Source organism: Dama dama, chromosome 27, assembly GCF_033118175.1.
Source record: "Dama dama isolate Ldn47 chromosome 27, ASM3311817v1, whole genome shotgun sequence".
Lineage (NCBI taxonomy): Eukaryota > Metazoa > Chordata > Mammalia > Artiodactyla > Cervidae > Dama > Dama dama.
The window spans coordinates 57730404-57755517 of record NC_083707.1 but is presented as its reverse complement, the minus strand read 5'-3'; the positions used below and the strand labels follow the sequence as shown (position 1 = coordinate 57755517).

General features: G+C 49.1%; 1 protein-coding gene across 10 annotated transcripts in view; it reads right to left on the bottom strand.

Moving 5' to 3' along the window:
* Positions 1-25114, bottom strand: part of ZNF532 (zinc finger protein 532) — a 107232-nt gene that overhangs the window by 61164 nt on the left and 20954 nt on the right. Inside the window, exon 1 of one of the 10 annotated variants that reach the window (XM_061130656.1) lies at positions 3476-3486. The exons of the other annotated variants lie outside the window; for them this stretch is intronic. The gene's annotated coding sequence lies outside the window, so the exon portion shown is untranslated. Of the gene's footprint in view, positions 1-3475; positions 3487-25114 lie in introns of those variants that run through there. 10 annotated transcript variants of the gene reach the window in all.

Below are 25114 nucleotides of genomic sequence, written 5' to 3'. Positions count from 1 at the left end.
CAGGAGACGCAAGAGACGCAGGTTCAATCCCTGGGTCAGGAAGATCCCCTGGAGGAGGGCATGGCAAGGCACTCCAGTGCTCATGCCTGGAGAATCCCATGGACAGAGGAGCCTGGTGGACTGCCATCCACAGGGTCGCAAAGAGTCGGACACGACTGAGCGACTTAGCATCAGCAAAACAGAAAGAGAGAGAGGAACCCGTGAGTGAGAACAGATGAAGGATGTTAAAGAAAAAACAAGAAAAGAATGGCTATTTCCCTGTCAATGTTTATTATGTTGTTCCTCTTTTATATTTGCTTTATATCAGTGAGACGCTGTCTTACATTTTTTATGAAGTATTTAATGATTTTTTTTTCTCATATAATCTGTAAAAAAAAAAAAAAAGCCACGCATTCCTAATAAAAAACAACTATACAAGGATCACAGTAGAATCTCTACTCAGGCAACAATACACACATACCCGTGAAAATTCACATTAACCATAAATCCATCACCAGGTGCTAAGACACCCTCAGCAATATTCACTCACTCTGGGACCCATCCAAACACTTCACAAAGAATTTTGCTGGGAAAAACTACTATTGAACATGAAATAAACACTTAGGGTTCAATAGGAGCTGAAGAATAAATCTCTTTCCGCTCACTTATGTCTCAGAAGCCGCACATCCTTTTCTCTAGATGGTCTTGCTCAGCCCAGAGAACACTCTGAGCCTCTTCTCTCACAGATGGACAGATGGGCGCCTGGAGAACCAGACGGGGAACAATGAACCCCACCCCCTGATCAGAGTGCAACACTTCCAGGCAGACGATGACATGAAAACATATACAAAACGTCAGCTCTAATGGGGACGTCTGATATTATGATTTTCTTTTTCAAATGAACTGCAAAATATGGGGAGTGAAAAGTCCATCTGTCAGACAATAAATCCACTTAAGAGTCCACCCACTTAGGAATAATCCCTGAATGTCACCACTTGTATCTTTAAGCATCAATTTGCCTTTATAAATTTAACAATCACAATGAGACCACCATTAGCGAAGCATCCCTGTGATCTGTCTTCACCAGCCATGATGATCCACGTTTACACATCAGTTTCGAAAGAATTCAAGACACAGACTCATGAACCACCCCCAGGTCCGGACTGGAGCTGGATGGGCCTAAAAGGTGGCTTTTCCACGCCACCATTCATCCAGGGCTGGGATCCAGGCTCTGGGAGTCCCCGGTGGTGGCTGGGCTCCACCCAAGTCCCTCCAACCTTTCTTTACAGCTACACGGGATTTACGTCATTTGCCTTCTCTTTATGGTTTTGGTGAATAAGAGACATCATCCGGTTTCACACTGTCCATCCCAGAGGGCAGTCGGTTCAGGAACAAAGAACAGAAGAACAAATGCTCAGTGGGTGGGTGGCCCAGAACACACACCACAAGAAATTTAAAAAAGGTCACCATATGAAACAAAACGTGCCAGGTGACGGGCAGCTCCCAGCAGCAGCGTGGCTGGCAGGCCGGCAGCGGGCCCCTGGGCACGTGGCTCCGCCTGCTCACACGGCCGGCGCCCGCCTGGTGCACGAACACGGGCGCACACGCGGCGGCCTCTCCAGCAGAGTCTCACCGCTGACAACAGGGTCGCCCACCGCACGGCCCGCCATCTTTCCCTATCTGCGCCACTGAAGGAGTGAGACGTTACAAAAGCAGAGACATTGCTTTGCCAACAAAGGCCCGTCTGGTCAAGGCTATGGTTTTTCCAGTGGTCATGTACGGTGAGAGTTGGACTATAAAGAAAGCTGAGTGCCAAAGAATTGATGCTTTGGAACTGTGGTGTTGGAGAAGACTCTTGAGAGTCCCCTGGACTGCAAGGAGATCCAACCAGTCCATCCTAAAAGGAGATCAGTCCCGGGTGTTCATTGGAAGACTGATGTTGAAGCTGAAACTCCAATACTCTGGCCACCTCATGCGAAGAGTTGACTCATTGGAAAAGACCCTGATGCTTGGAGGGATTGGGGGCAGGAGGAGAAGGGGACGACAGAGGATGAGATGGTTAGATGGCATCACCGACTCGATAGACATAAGTTTGAGTAAACTTCGGGAGTTGGTGATGGACAGGGAGGCCTGGCGTGCTGCAGTCCATGCGGTCTCAAAAAGTTGACATGACTGAGCGACTGAACTGACTGAGAAGAGTGAAGATCTGGAAAACCCCAGAGAGGAATTGGGGGTCTGCAAATGCCCCAAGGGTCCAGGAGACATTCCCAAAGCAGGAGCAACTAACTTTCTCTGTGGACATCTAGCCACACCTGCCCTCCTCCCCATTCTTCTGAACACCTAAGGTGTACATACATTCTCTCTAAGGAAGATGAACCTTTGGGGATGGAACTCTTTGGGGATGAAGTACTGGGACACTGGAGAGGTAAGAGTGAATTAGCAGTGGTTTAAAACCGTACAAGTCAGCCCTCCCGGGTCCCCGGAAAGAATCCAGGCTGTAAGGTGAATGCCCAGCGGATGCTGGAAGCGCACCGAACCGTCTGAAACCTGAGCCCTCGGTGGCGGTGAGCTGAGCGCCCTCGGGCTGTACCGTCACTGTCACGAACACCGCTCTCTGTAACTTCAGACTGCTCTTTTGGTTTATAGAAACGCTGTTCATGCCCACAATCACGCTGTCCTATTACCCTCGCCCATCCCACAGTCTGGAAGGCAAGAGCCAATTTCCCACCGGGGCGGGGGGCGGGGGCAGGGGAAGAAGGCTTTGCCTCCGGTCTCATTTCTCAGCTCCATCAAGTACACAGCGACATGCTTATGTTTGAAGTCTCCTTCCTGCAATTCCTAAGTCCTGTTTTAAAAATAGATTCTTTTGCTTAAAAAACATTTACAAAAATTAATCTCAGTCTTCTTTTTTAAAAGATAAAAAGATCGCATTTGCTCTTCCCAACCCCTCAACAGCTTGACTTTGAAACAGAATTAAGTTCAGTTATTGCAACAAAGTCTTTCATTTCATTATACCCTGTGAAATATAGCTTCCTTCAAAGGCATTAACTGTCTTTTAATTTAGAACTAAACCCCACATAAATAACGTAGAATTCACTAACTGCATTTGTGCTTAATGGAGAATGTCCTTTCACCTTGAAAATGTCTGGTGGAAAGATGCTAGGCCTGTTTCTAAAAAAGGAAAATGAAAGAGCCAAAGTCTGTCACGTGATCACTCTATTTCCTCCTATGACACAGACAACACACTTCCTTTCCTACCGAAGTCGCTTAAAATTATAGTAAGCTATTTTATCTTTGTGGCAAAAGTCAAAAGTTTACCAAATCAAAAGAAGAACTTAAAGAAAAACCTATTCACCCCTTAACCATACCTCTTATGCTTTGCAATAAAAAAATTCATGGAGCCACTTGCCAGTTTCCAACTAGAGGGTGAAGGCTTAGAAGGCTCAGGTGTCATGTAACCACTGAACCCAACTTCGAACAATCCCCAGATACACACCTGCAAAATGAATGTGCAGAAGTCAATCTGGTGGGCAGCACGTCAGCTTCCCCGTGTAAATGCAGAAACTGAGCTTCTTTCATGAAAATCAATAAAATGCTAAGTCATAATAATCCTAAAGAAAACCAAAGTCCGCAGACCGCCTCAACCATATTCCACAAACTTTTCACAGAACAACTGTTATAATACAAGACTGCTGTCCTCTTGGGGGACTCTGCTTGTCACTATTTCCTGGCATTTCTCGGGCCATCGAAGAGCTTTGCAAAGAAATAATTCAACAGATTAATGGATCTGACTCTTATTTCTAACCTTCTGATCTTTCCTTCAAATATATGAAGCTCTTTGCACATTACACAGTGTGTGACATTTAATTTGTACTTCGTGGAACGTGATCTAGGCAGGTTTACTGTGTTTTCAAAGAAATAAGCAGGGGTTGGTTCCTCCCGACCTTCTGCCTCCCAACCCCTGCCTGCCTTCCCCCTCACACTAGTACACACCGTGGGCTCCTCCTCCATGCCCAAGCCCTTTTCCATCTTCAGCATTTTCAAGGCTCTCCATCATGATAACTCTTCAACCACAAACGAGAAAAAAAAAAAAAAAATCACATTTCTTGTCCCCCAAGTGACCATTTTCCTTGTATCTCACTTCAATCTGAACTGCTTAACAGGGGAAAATATTCTCATTGCAGTTCTACCCCAAACATCAAGCAGGTTCGGTTACACAAATCTGCCTCATGTTTTTCACTTGCTTTTCCTAGACCAGCTGGAAATAGACGCCAGTCTGTGGAGTTGAAAACAAACAACAACCAAAAAACACCCAATCGGCTACATCTCTGCCTCAGTGCTTCTCTTGAGGAAAGGGTGAGAGACGGACAAGGACACTGGACCCCAAAACCTGGCAGACACTCCTCTCTCTCTTTCACACACACACACGGCTTCTCACACACACACACACACACACAGGCTTCACACACACAGGCTTCACACACACACACACACGGCTTCTCTCACACACACACACACACACGGGCTTCACACACACACACACGGCTTCTCTCACACACACACACACGGGCTTCACACACACACACACGGCTTCTCAAACACACACACGGGCTTCACACACACACGCACACGGGCTTCACACACACATGGCTTCTCACACACACACACGGGCTTCACACACACACGGCTTCTCACACACACACGGGTTTCACACACACACGGCTTCTCACACACACACACAGGCTTCACACACACACACACACACGCACACAGGCTTCACACACACACACACACACCCCCCAGGTGGCACTCGTGGCAAAACGCTCGCCTGCCAGTGCAGGAGACAACAGATGTGGGTTTCACCCTGGATCAGGAAGATCCCCTGGAGGAGGGCATGGCAACCCACCCCAGTGCTCTTGCCTGGAGAATCCCATGGACAGAGGAGCCTGGTGGACTACAGTCCATGGAGTCACAAAGAGTCGGACACGACTGGAGTGACCAAGACACACACAGACACACACACGAATGGCTACGTGTGCACAGCTTAGAGGAGGAAAAACATAAGCAACAAGAAATGGAGCTACTGAATCTTTTAAGTACATGCCATGTGAAGGCCCCACCCAAGCACCAGAATGTCCAGGAGGAGCTCCCTTTGTCTCCATCACTGCACCCTCGTCGGATCCCAGGTGGGTCTGAACAGTTAGTCAGGGCACCACGCAGTTCTAAGGCTTCTCTCCAGCCACTGGGAGGAAGCACGACCCTGGACCACTGAGCACCCAGCCCCCTCACCTCCAGCGGGGGCATCCCACCCTCAACCCCGGCACCACCACCGAGACCAGGAGAACTTCACTTTCTAAACAGCCTCCACCAGGGTAGCTCCCCACGTGTCAAAAGTTCACACACGTGGTGAAAAGAACAGGATACACGCTTTGTTTCTGTACAAGTTAATAGGAAATTACTTCATAGGGCTGCAGTTATCCAGAAGAGGTATCTTCTTGCTTCACTGAACCCTGATGCTATCAGCGTTGCTGTTTAGTCTCTAGGTCATGTCCAACACTTTGGGGACTCCCATGGACTGCAGGCTGCCAGGCGCCTCTGTCCATGGGATTTCCCCAGGCAAGAACACTAGCGTGGGTAGCTACTTCCTTCCCCAGGGGATCTTCCCCACCCAGGGTTCAAACCTGCATCTCGTGCATTGCAGGCAGATTCTTTACCACTAAGCCACGGGGGAAGCCCAAACGGTATCATTAAAAACATATGGATACTCTGGCTGAGGCAGTTTTTTCTTCTTAACACTGTACCTAATATTCCTGATTTGAAAAACAACTGATGTGAAAGTTCAAACTGCTTCTGGAAATACCAAGAGTCACTCGATCCTGCCACACTTCGGGAAAGACAAGAGTAAGTCCACCCCGCCCTGGCCCGAGGTGGTCCTTCACTTCGCCTCCAGGCTCTGCCCACGGGGCCCTCCCCTGCCCTCCTCCCAGCACCTGCCTCTCCAGCCCCTCGGGAACAGAGGCGAACGGTCCCCACCAGCCTCAGCCTGTTCCAGAAGCTCCTCTCGCCAACTCTTGGCCTACTTCCTGGCACTGCTCCTCCCAACGCCAAGCTCTCAAGGGTCAAACAGAGGCTCTGCAGGAAGAAGCCGCCCTGCGTTCACACCTGGTTCTGCAGCTGATAGGGGACCTCAGGGAAGGACCGCGCTCCAGGGAGGACTGTGCCTGCTTGGGGGAGGATGGCACCCGCTCCCGGGAGGACCGCGCCCGCTCCGGGGAGGATCGCGCCCACTCGGGGTAGGACCTCGCCCACTCCAGGGAGGACTGCGCTTGCTCAGGGAGCACTACGGCAGATCCCTGCTGCTCTCCCCACAGAGTGCTCCTCGGTGTCACTCCACAGCCCTCTCTCTCCCTCGTTGTTAACTCCCACCCTGCCAGGGGACACAGACCACTTCTAACCTTCCCTGGCGGCCTACTCCACGCCTCTTTCTTTCCTCTGCGGTCAGCTTCACAGACAACAGGCAGGACCCCTCCCCGGGCCGCCTGCCTTCAGGTCCTGCCCTCTCCCAAACCGCTGGCCTTTCCAAGCCGGCCCTCACCACCAGCCTTCTGCCCGGCTCCAGGACTTTAGGCCACTTCTGTTACCCCTGCTGTTGTTACCGCTGCTGTTGAACACTGGAGTGAGTTGCCATTTCCTTCTCCCGGGGATCTTCCCAGGCCAAGGGTGGAACCTGTGTCTCCTGCATAGGCAGGCGGATTCTTTACCACTAAGACACCAGGGAAGCCCTCTATTACTTCTACCTACCAGCTGGTGGCTCAGACGGTAAAGAATCTGCCTGCAGTGTGGGAGACCCAGGTTCAATCCCTGGTTGGGGAAGATGCCCTGGAGAAGGGAAGGGCGACCCACTCCAATATTTCTGCCTGCAGAATCCCACAGACGGAGGAGCCTGGCGGGCTACAGTCCAGCGGGTCACAGAGAGTCAGACACGACTGAGCAGCTAACACAGCACCAGCTGAATAAACGTCCCCCAACCTCGATCTGGCAACCCGACCCGCACGCCCTGGCCACGGGGACGCCGCCTTCACAGCCAAGTTCTCCGTCGCTGGGAAGATCCAGTTCCACCCAGCTCCTTACCCAACCCTTTCCACTCACCTGAAACCACTGCTAAAAATCCAGACTATAGGAGGAGACCTGGGGGGTGACATAACGGCTCTGTATCTCAACTGTGGGGGTGGACACACGTGTCTACACCTTTCAAACCCAGAGAATTTTATGATGTGTAAATAAAAATTAAAGGTACCAGGAATGAGGAGAGGCCCCAAAGAGAGAGACCAAGTGTAACACAGAACTAACCGTATTACAGGTGGTTCATGGGCCCCACTTCACGTGCTGTGAAACAGACACCAGCTCTGAAGGACCTTGTTAGGCTTTTTACACACGCAACCCTGAAATACACCAACTTAGACACACGTGTGACTCACTCACTTTGCTGCACAGCAAAAAAAGGAACACAACCCCGTAACGCAACTCTCCTCCAGGAAGAATTCTGTTTAAAAGAGCTGGATTCTTCCATGGTGAACAGATTTCCTTCTACAGGACAGCCTCCATTCTGCTAGTAAATACTGAAACTCTCCAAAAAGAGGGATGTTACAGCTCCCAAATTCTGATCTAACCACAGGTCATTTTTTCCAGTCCGCAAACACAAACGCCTGAATGATTTCCCAAATGGCTCCACCAATTCTGTAGCTGCCATCACGCATTAGAGTTAAGTTAAGCCCACCCTGCCCCCCTCCAGCTTTATAAATATTTATGAGCTAATGTCTAGTCGACAAAAAAGATGACTTCTAATACAACGTCTACGTTATTAGAAAGTTCTTTTCCTCATACGGCTTACTTACTGGCTGTAAAAGAAGTTGTTCTCTGAGTGATGAATGAATGCAAAGGAGGGGGATGATGAATTTCCTATTTACTTCTCTCTGCAGCTCCAGGGGATCTACTTACTGACCCACATTCTTGTCATGTCACTAATAAGCAGGAGCGTACAAAACTCATCCATACAGTTCCCTAAAATAAATCGGTTTCTGGGGACAGAAACCCTCGTGAAGAGAATGAACTTGAATGTCTCCGCACCGACATTCCCCGTGCTCTCAGCGTCTTTGGGTTGGAAGGTTTTCCACCAGAAGTGGAGATGACAGCATACCCCCGCCCCAGGGCTGTGGGGAGGGGTGGCTGCTACCGGGTCTAGAGGGAGCCTGACAGGACCACGTGTGGTTGTTGTTGCCATGTCACTCTCGTGGCCGACTCTCTGCGACCCCATGGACTGTAGCACAGCAGGCTTCCTAGTCCTTCACCGTCTCCTGGAGTCTACTCAAACTCACGTCCATTGAGCGGGTGAGGCCATCTGACCATCTCATCCTCTGCCGCCCCCTTTGCCTCTTGCCTTCATCCTTACACCACACAAAAAGCGTAACATTCAAACACAGGGGACAGGGGCTCGGAGATTTGCAACAAGCGTTCCTCCCCTCTTCATCCCACGACTGGCCCAGAGACCTGCAGGCAGAGCCAGGAGACCTGTGGGGCTGAGGCAGACTCGCCACAGAGCGCCTGGTCTGAGCAGGAGAGGAAGGGGGTGGGGGGCAGCCCTCTCAGCAGGGGGGCTGGTACCGCAGGGCTCAGGGTCAGAAATTGGGGCTCACCACATTCAGCATGGAACCCATGGGCTGAGGTGTGAGCCGTACCTGGGTTTGCCATTGTAAGAGGCCAAGGCACCAATGGCCCAGCCGCTGAGAACCAGAGAAGGGGGCGAAGAGATGCCCAGAGCAGCGGGCGGGCACCACCCTCCCCCAAGCCCGCCTAAGCTCTGCAGCCCCCGAACCTCAGCCACGCTCTGGACCAACGCTCCCTGGGGGCGAAGCTCCCCCCGAACCTCAGCCACACTCTGGACCAACGCTCCCCAGGGGGCAGAGCTCCCCCCGAACCTCAGCCACACTCTGGACCAACGCTCCCCGGGGGCGAAGCTCCCCCCAACCTCAGCCACACTCTGGACCAACGCTCCACAGGGGGCGGAGCTCCCCCCAACCTCAGCCACACTCTGGACCAACGCTCCCCCCGAACCTCAGCCACACTCTGGACCAACGCTCCACAGGGGGCGGAGCTCCCCCCAACCTCAGCCACACTCTGGACCAACGCTCCCCAGGGGTGGAGCTCCACCCGAACCTCAGCCACGCTCTGGACCAACGCTCCCCCCGAACCTCAGCCACGCTCTGGACCAATGCCCCCCAGGGACGAAGCTGCCCCCGAACCTCAGCCACACTCTGGACCAACGCTCCCCAGGGGTGGAGCTCCACCCGAACCTCAGCCACGCTCTGGACCAATGCTCCCCAGGGGTAGAGCTCCACCCGAACCTCAGCCACGCTCTGGACCAACGCTCCCCGGGGGCGAAGCTCCCCCCGAGAGGCAGCAAGCCTGGCAGGCATACCTGGGAGGACCCGCGGCTCCGTGCCCTGAGGAAGGCGAGTGCGGGGCTGGAGTGACACCTGCCTTCTCCAGACCCTCAGGACCCTCAAGAGGAAGGCACCCCACAGGAGACCCAAGGATTTTATCAAGCTATGTTCTGAGTCTCAAGTCAGTAGAGCAAAATAAAATAGTGATTAACAATTAATGCAATGTGGGGAACAGAAAACAATGTCTGTCTCCACCTGTTTTGAGACAAGGAGTAAAGAGGAGTCTTTGTTTCGGCATCTGGTCCCTGCACGCTTCAAAGAAAGACATGGGCTCAGACAGGTTCCCGGACAGGGTTTCCCACGAAGGACAAATATAGAGAAGAAATCATATCTGGAAAATATGAATTTTATATTGTTCCAGTTGCCTACAGTTTAATTAACCTCTCACTAACTATCTGCTACCCCTGGCATTCTCCACCCTCTAAGCTGCACCTTAAATTGGGAATGATAAATGTAAACCTCAAGCTCCCAGGTCCATTTTATTTCATCTGCTTATTTTGCCTTGATAAAACCGAATGCTCAAATTTTAATTTTAATAGGTTTTTAACTGTCTCCCTAAGGTTCATGAATCTGTAAAATCCTTTTAAACACTGTAATAAAAGACACAAATCACAGACCAAGTGTATCACCAACCAAATTCAGTCTAAATGTGTAGTCAGATTCCTATGCAGTGTTGATACTAGAAAAGAAAACACACTGAAAAAATAAACATATAAGAGCAGCTTGATTGCTCATCCAAGGAGCAATTTCCTCCTGATGCAGTCTAAAAGTCTGACAGCTATAAAAACCGGGTCTGGGCAAGGGTATGAAAGGTTTGATGAAAAACAAGACATGTGGCCTGTGAAGTGAATCCAGCACTGGGGCGGATGCCTGGGGAAGACCAAAGTCAGGGCGGGTGGCCCCGAGACCAGGGTGAGTGAGGGCGGGCGGCCCCGAGACCAGGGTTCCTGACGCTGGGCTCCGCCGGAAGGGACCAGCGCTTCTGGGAGAAGTGCCGATTCCAGCGTTGGGCAGGAAACACGCAAGATGAGCCTGGAGCATTCGGCAGTGCCAGAAATTAAGGAAGTGCTCCAAACGAGACAGAAAGAAAGGAAATAAACTGCACTGAGAGGGTTATTTTAAAGGGAAACAGAGGTGAACCTAAAGAGCTCCCAATGGCCCAAGCTGGTACAATTTGAGCATCAAGTGAAGCAATACTGGATTAAAACCTGAAATACAGAAAAAAAAAAAACAAAACCTGAAATACAAAATACACTGATCAGTGGCATAAGTGATGCGAATAATTGAATAAACGGAGAAAAGCAGACAGACCTCCTGTGCAGAAGAAATGAAATTAACTTATGTAGATGCCCTCCCCTGACGGAGGTGTCCCAGTCATTCAACGACTCTCCTCCAGAAAGGACAGTATACAAAGGGGAGAGAAAAAGAGGAACTCCTCAGTGCAAAAGCCTCACAAACACTCTGGGCCAGGTGACCGAGGTCACTATCAACAGTGATAAGTCGTGTGAAAAGTGCGTCCCCTTGCAGCCTGGATGGGAGCAGGGTCTGGGGGAGGACAGATACATGTGTGTGTAGGGCTGAGTCCCTTGTTCACCTGAGACTATGGCAACACTGCTTGTTACTGGCTATGAATGAATGAAGGAAAGTCACTCAGTCGTGTCCAACTCTTTGTGACCCCATGGGCAATACAGTCCATAAGAATTCTGCAGCCCAGAATACTGGAGTGGGTAGCCTTTCCCTTCTCCAGGAGATCTTCCCAACTCAGAGATCGAACCCAGGTCTCCTGCACTGCAGGCAGATTCTTTACCCCAATACAAAAGTTTTTTTAAAAAAGGAAAAGTACCTTTGATGTGACAGAACCCCAGGTTATCCCAGAAACACATGACCCCAGCCTAACTACAGGAAACGCATCCAACAAATCCTATCTGAGGGACCTTCTAGAAAATACCTAGGCAGCTCCGCTCCAAACTGTCAAGGTCATAAAACATAAGGGAAGTCACACCAAGAGGCGTCTAAGGAGACAGGATGGCTAAACGCAATGTGATCCCCTGGATGGGCTCCTGGGACAGAAGAAAAAGACACTGGGTAAAAACTGAGGAAATCTAAATAAAGCATGGACTTGAGTTTTTTGGGCTTTTTTTTAAAAGACAGAGATAATAAATAGATAGCGGCAAGAGTGGGGGAGTATTAAAATGCAGAGAGGGGAGCTGAGACGAGAAGATGGTACTTCTATCCTTTTACTTCCAAAAGAACGCCGGCAAATGGCATTACAAACAAGAAATCATTCCTAAAGTGTTTAAATAACAGCTCTGCGTATGCGGAGATTAGTTTTCCGTTTTATCCTCTTACCGATAAGCTGCCTCAAGGTCGGCCACTGAGTAATCAAGAGGCTTAGTGACTTTTAAACCTGAGTTTATTAGAATTTCCGCAAGTTTGCATTCTCCATGCTTCCTTGCACACAAATCATGGAGATGATCATTTGCTACCACAGACAGCACGAGGCCGGAGACAATCAGCGATTTATCTGGTTTATGTCCGAGGTGTGTGTCAGAACCACTAGATTACTGAAAGGATACCACATAAAACAGCAGCCTATATGGGGAATTCCCTCGCAATCCAGGGGTCAAGATTTTGTGTTTCCCCTGTAGGGGGTGTGCGTTGGATCCCTGGTCAGAGAACTAAGATCCCGCTTATCCTGGGGTACAGCCAAAAAAAAGAAAAGAAATTCTATAGAAATAAGTTCCTCCTAGTGATTTGGTTGTACAGAGTCACACGGAAAGAAATGAACCGTTTCCCCATCTTGCCATCCTTCAGGTATCTTCTAATAAGGCTGGCCTTTCCTTCTTTCTGCAGTAACAATGTAACTGGGTTTTGCCATTCCAAAAGATAACAGCTAAAATGGGAACTACTCTTTCCCTTTAAATGCTATATGCTGTATAATTTCCTAACCAAATACTGAAATCCATACATATTACCACGCCAGTGTAATTAACAAGCCACAGACAGGAAAACAAAGCAAGGTACACACTTCATTTTTTTTAAAATTCTGATAAAATACACATATCATAAAATTTACCCTCTCAAACACACATGCTTCATCTTTATGTGAAAATTCTTCTCTCTCACCAAGTCCTGCATCTTCCCCCTCAGCGACGTTACACCCCCGTCATGATCTCTGTCACCCCTCTCTCTGGGTCACCCCATCTTATACCCAGAAAAAAACAACACACTGCTCTCCACGCTCTGGTTCAGAACTGCCAGATTAATCTTTCTCAAACAACATTCCCTGGTGGCTCAGTTGGTAAAGAATCTGCCTGCAATGCAGGTGGATCCCTTCCTGACCCAGGGATCAAACCCCGAGTCTCCCACAGAATCATATGTGTTGCTTCCCTCTATTAAAAACCCTCACGTCACCTTCCACATTAAGTGCAAATTCCTTGGTCTGACACCAAAGACCCGACCCGGTCAAAGCCCAACCACTCTTCTCCTGCAGGTCTGCAAGTATGGGGTGTGGAGACAGACAGACACACACACCTTTCCTCCTAGGGTCATGCTAGTTCTTAACCCAGAATCTCTCTCTCTCTCTCTCTCTCTCTCTCTGTCTCTCTCACACACACACACACACACACACCCCTCCATTAGGAAAAGATGAAGAACCCATTCCTCAGTTTCTTCTGAAAGAAGAGCCTCAATTTCATCTTTAAAATGAGAACCAATAATAATTGCCAAATCATAAGACTACCATAGTAAACAATATGTATGAAAAAAGTACCAAACACACAGGCATTAATGGTATTTTCTTCCTCTCTTTGTCAATTTGTTAGAATAAGAAAACAAAGTAAGGAGGAAAAAAAGGAAAAATGTAGAAACGTTCTTGAGACAAAAAAGTAAAGCAGTTCTCAGGTGATGATGGTTTGGAGGAAAAGGAGAAGAGGGACATTCCTGGGTACCGTTCAGAGCGAAGGCCCCGGCTCCTTACTACATCTCACTTCATTTCAAAATGTTGGCCCCTTTCCTGGAATACATGTGCCTTCAAGTCCTGCTCTAGGGATCAGCCACTGGTGGGTCACTTGGAGTTCATACACTGCAAAGAATGCAGTTTCCTCTTAAAGGGCAGCAAACTTGCAGCTCACAAAGCAAAATACCCCAGTGTCTCTGACTCTCCTACGACTCCTGTAACTCTGAAGCTCTGGCCTCCGGTCAGAATAACCACGGACTAGCTCAGTGGCTCAGCAGCAAGGAATCCACCTGCAACGCAGGAGACCCAGGTTCGATCCCTGGGTCAGGAAGATCCCCTGGAGAAGGGCATGGCAACCCACTCCAATACTCTTGCCTGGAGAATCCATGGACAGAGGAGCCTGGCGGGCTACAGCCCGTGGGCTCCCAGGGAGTCGGACACGGCTGCGTGACTAAGCAGCAACAAGCTGCAACCTCACGCGCTCCCGGCCGGACCCCGGCCCAGCCACGGCTCTGGAGCGTTCGCGCGCCGCCTGACAGTTCGCAGGGCCCCGGCTCAGACCAGGCCCGCAGAGGGCTGAGGGCCCGCGCCGGGCGGACGAGGGCCACGCGGGAGGCCAGCACCATGCGCCGCGCCGGAGCCGCCGTCCTCGAGGAGGCGCCGAGCCCTAAACGCACAGCCCAGCCAGGACCCCGACGGAAGCGAGGGGGGAGCAGCGGGAGAGCCCGGGCTTGGAGAACGGCCACAGCGAGAGCGAGCCACGCGTCCGCACGCGGCAGACGCAGCCGCTCGCAGCGCCGAGCTCCCTTTCTTCGGGCAAAGCGGAGGGCGGCGCAGAGCCTCCCGAAGGCCCCTCGGGGGTCCAGGAGACAGGGGGACGGGCCCCCGGGCAGCGGCGCCGCGGCCCACCCCGGAGGCGCGCGCGCCCGCCAGCGTTCACGGAGGCCGGCGGGCCGCTCTCCCCCTCAGAGGCTGCGTCCACGCCCGCTCTCCACAGCCGCCCAAGGCCGAGCGCTGGCGGACAGTGGGCGCGGGAGGGGGAGCGCCGCTCGGGACCGCCACCGGCTCGGCGCCTCTACGGCAGGGGGCCCGGGCTCGGAGGCCGCCTTCCGGCTGCAGGCTTCAGACGCGGGAGGGCTCCAGAAGCCTAAGGGCTCGGAGGCCGCTCCTCCGCGCCTGCCAATGGCCTCGGCTTCCGAGAGACCCGAGGTTTGGGTCAGGAGAGGGGATTAAAAACAAAAAAGGGCGGGGGGGGGGGGGGGAGGCAGAAAATACAAGGAAATTCCCGCGTCTGTCACACGGTACTTCAGTCAGTCCTCAGAGCGCAGAAGTAGAGAAACGGGCAGCATGTTTTTATAGTCTAATGTTTTATGCATGGCAAGAACGTCCCAAGGAAGAATGTTGACTGAATTCATGGGTTTCTTTCCCTTGGCCGCCTGCACTCCTACAAAGATGACATTAAAAGTATTTTTAAAAAGATAAAAATAGCGAACCTATGAAGACAAAAAGTAGATTTGTGGTGGCTCAGGGCTGGAGAATTGGGAGCACTAGGGAGCGACAGATAAAAGCGCTTTTCCCTACTCCATTATTTTACTTAGTTAATCTACAATGTGGTGCTAGTTAACAGTTATAACAGTTGTTATTAGTGTAGCAATAGTTGTGTTAGTTAATAGTATAATAACAGTTGTTAGTTCATTTACAACGCTGTGTTACTTCCCGCTTTCCGGCCAAGTGATTCAGTCTACACACATACGTGTATGTGTATTCTTTGTCATTACAGGTTACTGACCTTGCTGTTCATTTCTTCTTATACAGCAGTTTGCATCTGCTGATCCCAAACACTTAATTTATTCCTTCCCCCGCCTTCTCTCTTGATAACCACAAGCTTGTTTCCCATGTCTGAGTCTGTTTCTGTCTGGTAAATAAGTTCATCTGTGTCGTACTTGAGGTTCTACATGGAAGGGATAGGGATATCACAGGGTATTTGTCTCTCTGACTTAGCTTCCCTCAGTATGATCAGCCCTAGGTTCATCCATGGTGCTGCGAGTGGCACTGTTTCATTCTTTTTCATGGCTGAGTGATCTTCTTCATCTATTCATCTGTCAGTGGACATTTAGGGTGCTTCCATGCCCTCACTATTAGACATAATGCTGCTACAAACACTGCAGTGGGTGTATCTTTTTGAATTAGTTTTCTGCAGACACATGCCCAGGAGTGGGACTGTTGGATGACATGGTAACTCTGTTTTTAGTTTTTTAAGGAACCACCATGCTGTTTTCCATAGCAGTTGCACCAATTTACCTTCCCACCAACAGACAGGGCTTTTTTCAGGGGATGGAAAGATCCTACAACTGACTGTGGAGATGGTTACACAGCTCCTGGGAAAAGACTGAAAACCACCGAATGGTATGCTACTAATGGGTGAACTGTACAGCATGTGAACTGTGTCCCAAGCAAGTTGTTACCAAAGACATGTATTAGACACCCAAGGAGAAGGTCACGAGAACGGCGCAGACATCCACGAGAGACACAAGCAGGATCAAGAGAAGGAAAAGGGCAGTGGTCAGGAGGTTATACTCCACGGCCTTGCAGGAGGGGGCCATGGAGAAGGCGGACAGTCAGCCCCAGGGAGCGTCAAAGCTCAGGCCTGGAATCAGCAGAGGAGACACCAGCCGTGGAAGGAAGGGGCAGTGCTGGAAAAAGCCAGGGGCTGAAGTCCACACTCAGTGCCCTTGCTGGAGCCAACGCTCTGCCAGGTGGGGCAGCTGAGGAGGACAAGAGGAACACTCTCTGGGTTAACCAGAGCCACAGGGGCTCAAGGTTCAGCATCTCCACCGTGGTGCGGGCTTCCCTGGTGGTGTGGACGGTAAAGAATCCGCCTGCGATGCAGGAGTCCTGGGCTCCATCCCTGGGTCGGGAAGATCACCTAGAAGAGGGCCTGACAACCCGACAACCCTCTCCAGTATTCTTGCCTAGAGAATCCCATGAAAAGAGGAGCCTGGTGGGCTGCAGTCCATGGGGCCACAAAGAGTTGGACATGACTTGTGAGACCCGTCTGTGGAGTCCAGCTCCAGAACTGACCACAAAGAAGCCGAGGACGAGGACAGGTCTGTGCGGGCACAGCCTCCAATCAGCTGGCCACACACCCCATCCTCAACCGTCAGCAGACCTGTGCAAAAGCCTCCCCCCTGAGAAAGACCACAGTGAACAAACAGAAGAACAAGATGACGACAGAAGGCCTCAGCGAGTGGAAGATCCCATCTATGGACACAAACGCCATCCTCCGAGAAAAAACAGGAAGTCACGGAGACGCAGCCCCCAAAGGACAAGAAGAAATGTTTAGAAAGAAGAAATATTAATAACGGAAATAAAAGACAAAACAGGTTAAAAAAAAAAAAAAAAGTCTGAGAAATCAGGGTGTCTCCCAAAAAGCAGAACTAGAAAAGAGATCTGGACAATAGGAGAAAAGGCACTAAAATTCAAAGCTCAATCCAGTTGATCCAGCATCTCATAAGACTGTTTCAGAAAGAGAAAACACAGAGACACTATTATTGAAGAAAAAATATAGGAATAGCTCCCAAGATTGAAGGAGCCAAATCTCAGACTGAAAGGGTCCTCACAGAGCTGCCATATATATCTCGATTTCAAGTAAATGAGGACCAATCTTCTCCTAGAAGTGTGTTCCATTGTTTATAGGGGCTTTTTTCTTTTTTGCTAAATCGGGCAAGCCTCTACCCTCTGACAGCCCAGCACCTCCTAGGAAAAAAACGCCCGCACCCCAGCCAACTGACCGAACGCTCCAAATTTAAGACCAGCCGCAGCGTGGGAGTCCCTGGGCCCCGGGCGGAAGTGGGCGCTTTGGCCCCTGAATCCCCACACCCGCCGGTGGGGAGCCGGGCACCGAGCCTGCGGACCTGCGCGTTACAAGACGCGAGTGTCTGAACGCAGGGAGCTTCTCTTTTTCCTTTTCAGTCTCATAGGAAAGTTTTCTTTCTGTGGTGCTTTTTTTTTTTAACTTTGCAAACTGTTGGAGAGGAGCGGGAATTATGCGAGGGAGGCAGATGGGGCGGGTGTGGGGCGGGTGAGCCCGCCCCTGCCACCCCCCACGCCCCCCACCCCAGCACAGAAGGTGCAGCTTTGGGGAGGAGCTTACAACTGCCTGGAAAGGCTTAAGTCAAAAAAAAAAAAAAAGCTCCCAACAACGACCCCGCTGGTCCCGGGGAGGAGGTACAGCCACAGCTGGTGAGCGCCGGGCGGGTGTCCAGGAAGGGGCCCTCGCCCTCCTGCCGTCTCAAGGGGCCGTCCAAGGGTCAGGATGTCTCCAGACCCCAGGTCTTGAGGGCGAGACCGGCAGAACGGGCTCCCAGGCCCCGGGTGAAACAGGGGCCAGGCCCAAGCTGCGGCCTGACTTAAAACCTTTTAAATATTTAGGCATATGGTATATACCTTTTAAATATTTAAATACCTCTCCTGAATATTTCATGAGGCCTTTAAAATATTTAGCCGTCTGGGCTCCATTTGCGGTCTCTGCCCCAGGCCTTGCAACGTTAAGGGCAAGCCTGTGGGGCATTATTATTATTATTATTATTATTATTATTATTCCTGTTTCACATATGGGACAGAGAAGGTTTTAGTACGCTGCTCAAGAACAAGACTGCAAGAGAAAGGTCGAGGGCAGAGGACAACCCCGACCTTCTGCCTCCACAGCCCAGGCTCACAGTCCCTAGGAGAACAGACAGCCAGAAGGTAATTTCTAAAATGAAGAACTCCAAATTTAGCAGCCTAAGTGTATTATTCGGCAATGAGACAGTTAACAACAGAAGAACACATCAAAGAGTTGAAATTAACTTGCCTACAGGGATGAGGACTGAAAAATACTGTTTCTTTTTTTAATCTATGTGTACATGTATTACTTCGACAAAATATTTAAATTGTTGAGAACCATTACTATCTTTTAACTTCACATCTCCTTCCTCAATGTAAACAACTCAAAAATCACTCTGCTCCCCAAGGCTCATTCCTGTAAAAACGCATCCCACGTGTTCCAGGTTTTGCCTAAACGGAAGGCCCATCTGTCGTAACACGAAAACAGTTCACGGACTGTAACCCTCAGGGTGCTGCTGCAGTCAGTGTGGTCTCAACACTGTTTACAGTGAAACACAGCAAATCCTATTATTTGTCCCAAAATGTCACATAGCTGAAAACCCCAAAATAGTCTCCTTTTTTTCCAATCTCATTTTTGGTTGCTCCACTCGGCATGCGAGATCTTAGTTCCCTGACCAGGGATCCAATTTGCACCCTGCATTGGAAGCATGGAGTCTTAACCACTGGAATGACGGGGAAGTCCCCAAAGAGGCATTTCTGATTGCAAAATTAGGTGCCATGAATATTCAGAAAGAATTTTTAATGTATTTTTCTCTCCCAACCTCAATTTAGAGGGCCCTTACTCAGTGAGAGCTGAAAATAAAGGGAAGGGGAAAAAAAGGAGAGAAGAAAACCTTTCGGCATTCATCTACTTGTACATGACCTATATGCTGAAAAAATACCTATTTACAAAATTGCTTAATTCAGAAATGGCTGAAGTGTTCCATCAAATTTACCAAATCTAGGAGCACACATAATGAAATGTAAGTAACAATTCCCCCTTAGAGAAGAATCAATATCAAAGAGATTCCAACCCAGAGAATTTTTTGTGTTTCCATCCAAGTCCTGGGGCGGGGGTGGGGGGTGGGGGGGTGGATGACAGAAAGAGAAAAGAAAAAGGCTTACAACCTAAGACTTGACCCCAGAGCAAAACCATGGCCCTTTGAAGAATGTGGTCTGTGTAGTCTTTTATGTCTCTAGCTGACCAGGCTGCCCATTTTAAAGTGGAAGGTCACACAGGGCTGAGACCTTGCCTCCCAGCTTGTTCTTTTGCTGGTTCACCTTCATATGCTCTATTCCTCAGCCCAGTCTAGCTTCTTCCTGTTCAAAGCCTACTGAAGGAAGACACCTCTAACTGACTGATCCCAACCTACTCCAACCCGTCCAGTTTATTGGTCTCTTCAACATTTACGCACACCATGTGCCATTTCATTTGAGACAGTTGAATAGCATCACCAGCTCAACTGTTCAAACATGAGTTTGAGCAACTCCAGGAGATAGTGAAGGACAGGGAAGCTTGGCGTGCTGCAGTCCACGGGGTCGCAAAGAGATGGACACAGACTTAGCGACTGAACAACAACAATAATAAAGGATTTAAGGTGGTTTAGAGTAAGACACGGAGAAGGTGATGGCACCCAACTCCAGTCCTCTCTCCTGGAAAATACCAGGGACGGGGGAGCCTGGTGGGCTGCAGTCCATGGGGTCGCTGAGAGTCGGACACGACTGAGCGACTTCACTTTCCCTTTCATGCACTGGAGAAAGAAATGGCAACCCACTCCAGTATTCTTGCCTGGAGAATCTCAGGGAACGGGGGAACTTGGTGGGCTGCCGTCTATGGGGTCATACAGAGTCGGACATGACTGAAGTGACTTAGCAGCAGCAGCAAGAGTAAGAGACTCATACATAAGACCAACAACTGTGCAGGGGGGAGGAACATCAAGATGCACATGACCAAGGATGTCCCAGGCGTGAGCTACAAGTCGGCTTCCCACCCAGACACCAGAAATGGCGCCACTGGGTCACCGCAGACGCGCAAAAAAAAAAAACCCTGCTATCCCTTCTTTCCACAGATCTAAGGGGCCTAGAATAGATAGATTCAGAGGCAGAAAACAGAAAAGAGGCTACTAGAGGCTGGAGAAAGAGAGAAAGGGAGGGTTATTGTTTAGCTGATTCAGAGTTTTTGTGGGGGCGATGGAAAACTTTGTTGAGGGTGGTGTATTAATTTAATGCCACTGAATTGCATGCTGATGAATGGTTAAAATGCAAGCTCTTATGTTATACATGGGCTTCCCTGGTGGTTCAGATGGTAAAGAATATGCCTGCAACGTGGGAGATCCAGGTTTGATCTCTGGGTCAGGAAGATCCCCTAGAGAAGGGAATGGCAACCCACTCCAGTATTCTTATCTGGAGAATTCAACAGACAGAGGAGCCTGGCGGGCACAGTCCATTGGGTCACAGAGTCAGACATGACTGAGCGACTAACACTTTCACTTCTTTTCATGTTATGTATGTTTCACCACAATTTAAAAAAAAAACACCTGCTGCACTGAACAGGGAGGACAAGTTACAATAAAATTCTAATGTCTGGTTCTCTTTTGCAGCATCTTTGGGGAAACTGGCTGATATCAGCAGAGCCCTTGTAACCTTTCACAACCAGCTGTCTGAGATGTACGGAATCCTGATTTTTAGCATTTATCCATTTCTGTCACCATGGTACACTTCCAGGTACTGATATGACATCCCTGGTGGGGGGCAGGGGGCGGGTGTTGAGAAGAGGTACCCCTGACAAGCTGTTGAGCCAGTCAGAGGCAGCCCCAACATCACTGATGCCCAAAATGTGTTCTCCTTACAGACGCTAGGAGGGAAGGGAGAGTCTTGAGTCCAATGGTTAAATGAAGCTTAAACTGGCTTCTTTACCACAAAACATCCCTGAATCTTTATTCCCATCTCCTTTGAGATCTTTTCTTTTTTTCCCTGTGAGATCTCTTAACAGAGTGATGTGCATTCTGAATGACCAAGAAGGGTTGGTGTATGACATGTTTACCTAACCCATCTGACCTCCAGACCCTTTTCTCTTTGAAGAACATCTTAGCAGTGCTCCTTGCCTTTTGAGACTAACTTAAAGTGCTAATCGTTCAGTTATGTCTGACACTTTGCAACTCCATGGACTGCAGCCTGCCAGGTTCCTTTGCCTGTGGAATTCTCCAGGCAAGAATACTGGAGTGGGTTGTCATTCCTTTCTCCAGGGGGCCTTCCCCATCCAGGGATGCAACGCAGGAACCCTGCACTGCAGGCAGATTCTTTACCATCTGAGCCACCAGGGAAGCCCCACCTTCTGGGAAATACCAGGTTAAAGAAATGAGTCTATTCGCTTGCAGGCAACAAGCAGACCTCCCCTACACACACAAAGCAGAGACGGCCAGGCATCCAGAAGACACCTACCCTCTGTAGACTCTATGCCAGCAGTGATGGGCACACCCTGTCTGACAATCCAGGAGTGACAAGACAACCTGGGTCAGAACCTAGTGACAATTTATGCAGAAGAGCCCAGTTAGAGCCTCTGCTCACTGGTTCCTGAGCCACAGAGATGTTGGGCAAGAAGGAGAAAGTCCAGGTACCATTTCTCTTGGCCTTTCTCATGGGACACTGTCTTCTCCAAGTCCCACAATGCACCTCTTCTGATTCCAAAACTTCCCCCACCCAAACTTTAATGTATCTTAACGTCTAAAATATTCCAAGTGGGGCCACAACATTAACCTGTATAAAACTGCCAAAATATCTAGAAAAATACTGATAGGCTAGTTCTGATCATAACAAGTCAATAAGTGCCTGACAACGCAGTGAGTCAAGGGCGGATCCAAACTGCAGGAAAGGCAAATGAGTAATTAACTCCGCTGGGAAGAGTAAGGAGGTCAACAGTCTTAGAGCCTCGCAAATTAATAACCAGCGCGAGCCATGGTTTATCAGATTTGATTAATGAGAATATTATTTTCATTTATTTTATTGTTTAAGCGCTTCCTAGACAGAAGGCTTTCCACAATGAAAAAAATCATGTATTTATGCTTCTTTGCAAGAAGCGCTGACAGAGAAGACAAATGCTGGAGACAGAGCAAGAAGGACGGGGACCCATTACAAGGTACAGGCAAGGCAGCGGAGGGCCCTGACCACCTCCTCCTCCTCCTCCAGGCGGCCTGTATCTGGAGCCAGAGGAAATGGATCTCCTCGCGCACCACCGCGGCCGTAAACACAGGACAAGGACAAAGCCACAACAAATCCCGTGAACGTTCTGATAGCTTGCCCGAAGGATGAGGGCGTTCTGCAGTCTTTCGCAGCTGACCCCCAGTCAGGCTGAAACAGTGCCACCATTCTGCGCCACACAATCATTGCTCTCTCTGCCTTCCCTCCACACAGGAGATGCACAGGCCAAGTCCTTTCAACATAAACAAAAGACTAAAGCCAACCATTTCACAGGTCAGCTAGGTCTGCAAGCAGTTCTAATACATGAAGTCATATGTGCTTTGGTCCAAAAATGTATACAGCTTCCTAATTACTTGGATTCTGAAAGCTGTTAGCTTACTCCACAGTGGGAAAAGAAGCACTGATGTCTAACAGTAATGAGAAATTTCTAATTTTTTTTTCCTTTGATTCGACAGCAGAGAATAACCCATTTGCTCTCAGTTTACTGACAAGCATTCCTTAAGACTTTCTGTGTAATGAACACTGCAGAAACGGTACAGCAAGAACCCCATCATTTCACCCAGCAGAGCCGTGAGTCCCCCAGCGTGATTTCTGCTGCAATAACGGCATCCGAGGGCTTCCCTGGCGGCCCAAACAGTGAAGAACCCGCCTGCAGTGCAGACCTGGGTTCCGTCCCCGGGTCGGGAAGATTCCCTGGAGGAGGGAACAGCAGCCCACTCCAGGATTCTTGCCTGGAGAATCCCATGGACAGAGGAGCCTGGCGGGCTACAGTCCGTGGGGTCACAAAGAGTCGGACACAACTGACAGACTAACACACACACAAATAGCATGCTACTTCCTGTCTCTTTCACCCCCCACTCAGGGACCTTCCAGCCAACACAGCCTCTTAGGTTCACAATCTCTATGTGAACATCATTACGGCTTCATTAGAATCACTCTTAACTTGAATGCTCAGGTAGCATATTTGAAAGAGCTTTATTCAGACAACAGACTGCCATTTACTTAAAATGCCTCTCTTTCATTCCTGGGGTTTTAAAACATTTTTCTTATCAGAGTAGTATATGCCAATACTCTAAAAAAAAAAAAAAAAAAAAACACGAATGGCAAGTGAAAGTAAAAGTCTCCAGGAGACCCACTGGATCACTAATAACATTTGAGATACAGACTTCTAAATGCATACATAACCATAAATATATAAATACACATATATAATTTTAACAAAATAGGCTTTTTTACATTTGACAATGTATCAGACATCTTCCCATGTCAATACATGTTTCCATCATGTCACAGACACACGTCCATGCTAATTCTACACATACATCCGTTCAGGGGTACCCTGTTAAATATAGACTTTGATCTATTCCAAGAAGATTTTGCCAAAGCAAGGAACTGCGAGAGAAACCTTTCTTCAAGAATTCTTGCCAAAATAAGAACACTTCAAAAAATAACCTTTAAGATATACAGTGCTGAGTTTCACCCATTTGCTTTAAAATTCTAAAGATAACATTTTTAACTCATGTGAGAAAGTAAAAGATAAGGGAGATGGAGACATTAAAATAATCTACACATGCTCTAAAACCATAATCCTTATGTTCGCCATGTCTCAAAGAACAGTTTCTGTCATTCCATCCATCAGGAGACTACCCTTGACTTCACGGTAACCTAGGCCTGGCTACGGATAGTTTAGTCATTAAGATTAGTCAGGTTCGACTCTTTGCGACCCCATAGACTGTAGCCCGCCAGGGTCCTCTGTCCATGGGATTCTCCAGGCAAGAATACTGGACTGGGTTGCCATGCCCTTCGCCAGGGCATCTTCCCGACCCAGGGATAAGCACCCACATTTACCCATATGCCTGATTTTTTAGTAATCTTTTACTTTCACTTTCCTAAAGGATCTTAGCCTGAAGGAAATCTGCAAGCAGTCAACTCCTTTCCCCAAGACCAGGAAAGTAGGAACCGAGGAGTTCGCTGAGCCTCAGGAGAGAGGGCAAGCTGGCACAGGCTGGCACTTAAAATCCTAGCGTGCCAGCAGGAGGCAGAAATCGGTATGGTGGACAATAAAAACGGCTGGTCAGAAAGACAGAATGAGACAGCTGGTCAACTTTCTAAGGTACCTTTGGTCAGACTTGGTATAAACAAATTCATATTTTAAGTAAAAAGTCTTTAAAGACGTATGCAAAACATAGACCAAAATCAAATTGTAAGAGAACTTTAAAACCCCACTTATAAAGCATAATCCCATTTTATCTGGTGATTTTTAAAATATTCGTTAAGTACCAAGATCCCAGGTGCCTCTAAAAAGGAAAGGAGGAGCCCTTTACCTATGAGGAGGGAGAGGTCCCAGGAAAAAGGAGGGAAGGGGAGGATGAGAGAAAAGGGCTGAACAGAGAGACAGACGGAGAGGGAACAGGACGTGAGCACGAACACATTCAGTCAGGACGGGGGCGGGCAGGGATATTCAATGTACACTTTAAAGTACAGAGGACATCTTACAGTTCTCAGAAAAGACAAGGAGAGGGAGAGAAGAATTCCTTTATGTTAATTCAGAGTCACGGAGATTTTAGCAAGCAGATTACCAGGTGTGGTTAAAGGTCAAAATTAAATAAATAACTAGAAGTCATTAAAAAGAGGTAATAACCACCCTTCTGGTGAAAAAATCGCAGGGAAGAATGTGGAAGCCCGAGGCACAGGAATGTCTGGATAAGCTCCGGTGACAACTGCGGGGCGTTGAGTCGGCTGCTGCATTTTACCTGGGAGCTGATTTCCTGAAGCGCCTGCTCCAGTCTTGGGGATGCCCTTTCAGGTTGAACGCACAAGTTTATGAGACGTTGTT